Source organism: Budorcas taxicolor, chromosome 19 (assembly GCF_023091745.1).
Source record: "Budorcas taxicolor isolate Tak-1 chromosome 19, Takin1.1, whole genome shotgun sequence".
Lineage (NCBI taxonomy): Eukaryota > Metazoa > Chordata > Mammalia > Artiodactyla > Bovidae > Budorcas > Budorcas taxicolor.
Genome location: NC_068928.1, coordinates 33256720 through 33262807, shown reverse-complemented (window position 1 = coordinate 33262807; position 6088 = coordinate 33256720).

Below are 6088 nucleotides of genomic sequence, written 5' to 3'. Positions count from 1 at the left end.
ACATTACTTTGCCGACTAAGGTCCGTCTAGTCAAGGCTATGGTTTTTCCTGTGTTCATGTATGGATGTGAGAGTTGGACTGTGAAGAAGGCTGAGCGCCGAAGAATTGATGCTTTTGAACTGTGGTGTTGGAGAAGACTCTTGAGAGTTCTTGGACTGTAAGGAGATCAAACCAGTCCATCCTAAAGGAAAGCAGTCCTGAATATTCATTGAAAGGACTGATGCTGAAGCTGAAACTCCAATACTTTGGCCACCTGATGAGAAGAGCTGGCTTATTAGAAAAGACCCTGATGCTGAGCAAGATTGAAGGCAGGAGGAGAAGGGGACAACAGAGGATGAGATGGTCGGATGGCATCACTGATTCGATGGACATGAGTTTGAGCAAGCTCTGGGAGTTGGTGAATGACAGGGAAGCCTGGCGTGCTGCAATCCATGGGGTCACAAAAAGTTGGACATGACTGAATGACTGAACTGAACTGATTATGATTTGTTGGGTTTTGCCATGTAGGAGATTTTTTATCTTTGTCTTTTCTTTTATGCCTTTGGATTTTAAGCCAAAACCCTTCCCCATTCCAGAGTTATGAAGGAGCTCTGTTATGGAAGAGTGCTTCAGGGTTTTCTTCTAGAACGTTCTTCTGTTTTAAATCCTTGGTTCATTTGGGTTTCGATGTGGTGTTCATGTGGGGTATGGAGATATATGCTTTTGAAAAGTGTATTTACTTTTTTCCATGGTAATACAAGCTCATGGTTTAGTTACCTCCCAACTTATAAATAGTAACTCACACTGCTCTGTGTTCACTCTATTGATTTAAGTTTGTTTTTCTATGTTACATGAGAATTTAAGTCCTGTGCCTCCACTCCACATCCTTTGCTCACAAATGCCCATCAGATCTGTCCACTGGGTGGTGGACCCTGGGATATGACCATGTTCTATTTCTCTCCTTTTAAAAATGAATTAACTTTTCATTTTTTAGTAAGTGACCTTATTTAGTCATTATGACCCCCTTTTCAAAAATATATTAACTAGACAGATTTGGGGTTAAACTGCGTGGGATGGAGGAACTCCTCATTTTCTTTTGCAGCGCATTTTCTTCTAAAAAATTTTCTTCTCACACAATCTTGGGAAGCTTCCCCAGTGGCTCAGCAGTAAAGAATCCGCCTGCCAATGCAGGAGATGCAGGAGACGCGGTTTCTATCCCTGGGTTGGGAAGATACCCTAAGGAGGAAATGGCAACCCACTCCAGTATTTTTGCCTGGAGAATCCCATGGACAGAGGAGCCTGGCGGGCTACAGTCCATGGGGTCACAAAGAGTTGGACATAACTAAGCACATCTAGTCAAGGCTATGGTTTTTCCAGTGGTCATGGATGTGAGAGTTGGACTGTGAAGAAGGCTGAGCACCGAAGAATTGATGCTTTTGAACTGTGGTGTTGGAGAAGACTCTTGAGAGTCCCTTGGACTGCAAGGACTGCAAGGAGATCCAACCAGTCCATTCTAAAGGAGATCAGCCCTAGGATTTCTTTGGAGGGAATGATGGTGAAGCTGAAACTCCAATACTTTGGCCACCTCATGCGAAGAGTTGACTCATTGGAAAAGACTCTGATGCTGGGAGGGATTGAGGTCAGGAAGAGAAAGGGATGACAGAGGATGAGATGGCTGGATGGCATCACTAACTCGATGGACGTGAGTTTGAGTGAACTCCAGGAGTTGGTGATGGACATGGAGGCCTGGCGTGCTGCGATTCATGGGGTCACAAAGAGTTGGACACGACTGAGCGACTGAACTGAACTGACTGAAGCACGCAGGAGTCCACAGTATTATTGTTTGAAATAGCTGGTTACATTTGTGTCTGAATAAGTTACAGCCTGGTGTTTTCTTGATTTGAGTACTTTCAACCTAGCATCAGAGCAACCCTAAGAGTCATCTGCAGATATTCCACATGGTTTTCCCATGTCAAGTGCTGCGGGATACAACTGTGAATGACACAGACTCAGCCCAGACTCTCTGAAGCTCACATTCTGATGCACTAGGGAGAAAAGTAGAGTGGGGAGAGAGTCGGGTGGGCTGGTGAGAGCAGATACTGCTCTAGGAGGGATGGTCGGAGAAAGGCTCTGTGAGGAGGTGACAGAATTTGAGCCAATACCTGGAAGATATGAAAGGGAGCCTGATGAAAACGGGGAGGAGCGGTGGACAGACTGGGAGCAGCCTGTGCAAAGGCCCTGTGGCAGGAACATGCTGGTTGTGTGTGGGTGGGGGCAGATGTGTGTGTATCTGTCTGTGTGTTTGTCTTGGGGGCATACCAGGGGGCCAGTGTGAGCAGCAGAACATGGAAGGAACTGTCTAGAAGAGAGAGGGAGGTGAGAACCTCCCAGCCTGATCAGAAGTAATTGGAGGGTTGGGAAGATGGTCTGACTTACTGTCCTAAACATTCTTTTTGGAAGTCCAGCAGAGACGTGACTGTGGTGGGACGAGTGTAGTAAAGATAAAATGATAAAGACTGGCGAGGAGGTCAGGTGAGCATGTGGGAGCTCAGACAGGATGACAGCAGGGAAGATGGACGGGAGGAAGAGGTTTCCAGCAGAGCTGACACGTGCTCCAGCCTGCTGTGGGAGAGGGATCTTGGATGACAGCGGGCAGGCATGTGAGCCGGGCATCTGCTAACCCTGGTGCCACCAGCTGAGCTGGTGAGGGGGTGGGGTGGGAACCCAGGGAGGCAGGGTCAGAGTCAGGCTCAGGTGCCTTTTCAACATCCAAGAAGAGAAGTTGAGTGGACAAGAAAACAAAGTCGTCTCAAGCCCAAGAGAAAAGACAGAGAAGACACCTGCAGGAGGATGGTTCCTGGTCCTCTTGACACGTAGCCACTGGGGAGGCCGAGGGCATCTCGGAAGCCAGCATTTGGGGAAGGAGAAAGTGATGGACAGACACTGCCAAGAGGTTGAGTAAGATGAGTGAGCACTGAGAACAGACCCTGGGTGTGGTGAGGCGAGCACAGGTGGTGTGGGTCGACAGGGCCTGCGGGACGTGGCTGGAGGTGGGGGTCGGGACTCAGTATGCAGTGGAGGCCGAGGCCTCTGCTATGAAGGGGACACAGGGCAGGCTGCAGGAAGTGACGTGAAACGGGGAGGGATGTCACTGTCATCCTGTTTTCTCCCTGAAGGGTGGAAGGATGTGGCCCATTTTCCTGCTTGTGGGATCAGTCTGGAGCAGGGGGCAGCGAGGGGAGCAGACTCTCATGTAGCAGGGCCGGGGTATCCATAAGGCCGTGCACAGAGCTGGAGTCGGGGGTGGGTGGCTGTGAAATCCCGCACAAGCTCCAGACGCCTGTGTTCGGAGGCAGAGCAGTGGCTATTTGCCAGCCTGGGTGGACCCATGTTTGTTTTCACAGCTGGTACAGCTGGATGAGGGCCCAGGGGCTGAGTGTCAGGTGTGGGGTGGGGGTCTTGCACAGGAAATGGGCTGGGAGGGGGCTGTGCATAGTGAGGCCTGAGGCCTGCGAGGCGGGCCCACGGGGCCAGAGTGGTTCAGGAGGCTGGAGGGGCGAGTGTGGGCCAGGATGTGGGCCAGGGAGACAGGCAGAGGGGTTCACAGAAAGGCAGTGTTGGAGCTGCCAGGAACGGAGACACTGGGGTGAAAAAGGCAGGGATGGGGAAGAAGCTTCCTGGAAGTGGGCCGAGCACTGGGGAGCCGGGGGTGAGCAGGTCACCACAGAGAGAAATGGCTCACAACTGTGGAGGAGGGGAGCTCAGACATGAGCCCCACATGTGCCCCTTCCACAGGGAGTCTGGCAGAAGCAGCATCAGGAGGCTAGGGGGACACGGCTGGGGCCCTACCAGCAGGAGGGCAACGGACGTTCAGAGAAGAGGCGAGAATTTGTGGTGTTTTCTGGTGATGCCATGAGTTCAAGGCCTGGTAGAGACGTGGGGTCAGGAGGAAGTGGACTCTGGGGTTAGATGAGGGGATATTCGGCCGATGGGGGACAACCATGGGAACACGAGGTGGACTCCAGCCAGATCCTGAGAGTCAGGAGCACCTCCTGGAGGAGTCAGAGGGGTGGACCCCCAGGAGGGCCCAGGGGCCTGGGGCGGATCCCAAGACGACCCCGGCCTGCCCTGCACCCCAAGGAAGATACACGCGGACATGAGGATCTCTGCCCTTTCCCTGTGCATGAGGCAAAGAGTCATTTAGGCACTTCCTTCCATCCTGTCTCAGCAGCCGCTGTTGTGTGCCCTGCCCCTGGTCCAACAGCACCAGCACCACTGGCGGGAGGTCTGTCCACACAGCGAGGAGCGTCCAGCCTTAGAAAGGGAGGAAGCCTTGATACGTGAACAACATGGATGAGCCGGGTGGACACCGTGCTGCATGAACTGACCAGTCACAAAAGGACCAGTACTGTATGATTCTGCTTCCATGAGGTCCCTGGAGTCGTCGGGTCCATGCAGAGTGGGGCGGTGGTTCCCAGGGCTTGCAGAGGGGGAGGGGCCGTTATTTAACAGGTTGCGAGTTTCAGGTTTGCAGGATGAAGCAACTCTGGAGGTGGGTGGTGGTGATAGCTGCACTGTGATATGGATGCGCTTAGTGCCGCAGAAGTGCGTGCGCTTAGCTGTGGTTAGAATGGCTCAAGAGGAAGTCGACGTGGGGGAACCGAGGCTGCCCTATGAGCTCTGGGCTGAACGTCGGACCAGAATCTGGCTCCAGATCGCGGCGCCCAGAGGGAGGAGGAATGAGATGGGCAGTGACTCAGATGCTGAGCACCCAGGGGCTCCCTGGAGACACTTGGGTCACCAGGGTGGTAGCTGCAGTGGGCAGGGCCACCTCTAAGCAGCAAGTGGATGTAACAACAGCAGGCCCAGCCTGTGGGCTCTCCCTGACTCCAGTCTCCGTGCTGGACCTCAGAGCTATTGTTAAAATGGCCTGACTCTTCCCTTCAGAGAAAATAGGGTCTGCTGAGCTCCATACACTCACCTGAGCATCTGTGCCACTCGGCCAGGGCCCCGCAGTGCTTGATGGGAGCCCGAGTCTGACCCACAGAGCCGAGGAGACCAAGAAAATTCTGAACAACAAAGGAAGACCTATACCAAGACACCATCAAGTCAGCGCTTTTCGAAAGTATGGCATCAGCTGGGGAGAGAGCAGTGATTGCTGCATCAGAGTGGAGTCCAGAGGTGCTGCGGCTCAGGGTGGCTGCCCACGCCCTGAGCTCAGGGAAGAGGACGCCATGCGGTGGGTGCCTGGCCACTGTGTTGTGATGGGGGGCAGGTTGGATCCTTCCTCCCCAAGGGAGAAACAGCACCCAGTTCAGAGACCAGCCTGCTTCACCACATAATATGAAAAGCTTCTGTTCAACAGAAGACATTGTAAACAAAATTAAGAGATTAAAGACAGACCAGAGGGGGGAAACAGGCTGAGAAAAATATCCACAGTACATCACTGGCAATACCCAACATTCAGTAATAACTGTAACACAAAGAGCTCCTAAAAATAGAGAAGACAAACAATCCCAACAAAGGAAAGTTTCATAGCCAACACTTAGGAAAAAATGCAAAATATCAGTTAAGAATGAAGGGAAGCTTGCCTTCAGCAGAAAGTCATGTGAAATAAAGCAACAGTGATATCAACATTTCCTTACCCAACAGGGAAAAGCAAAAAATGTTGAGGACATTCGGGTTTGGCACAATTATGCAAACATGGATGTTCCTATGTACTGTTGCTGAAGGATGGATAAACAGTCTCTTTCTGGAAAGTGATTTGTGATGTTAGTGTGTTAAATGTTAAATATGTAATTTAATACAGTGTTCCCACTTCTGGAAATTTAGCCCAGAAAATACTCTTGGATATTCAAGAAGAGCTAGCAGCAAGAGTAACAGCAAAAATAATGGGAATAAAGTAGGAATTTCTATAAATAGAAGAGCAATAAAAAACTAAACTGTGTGTGTCCAGTAGTATGGAATACTGGGCAGCTTCGAGAAAGACGGATGAATGTGCTTTTTGAAAGATGCCCATGAGATAGTTGTTAGAAACAGGTTTCTTGACCATCTGGGTGGGTGGGGTAAGTCTGTTGTTTAGTTACTAAGTCGTGTCCCCAGCTCTTTT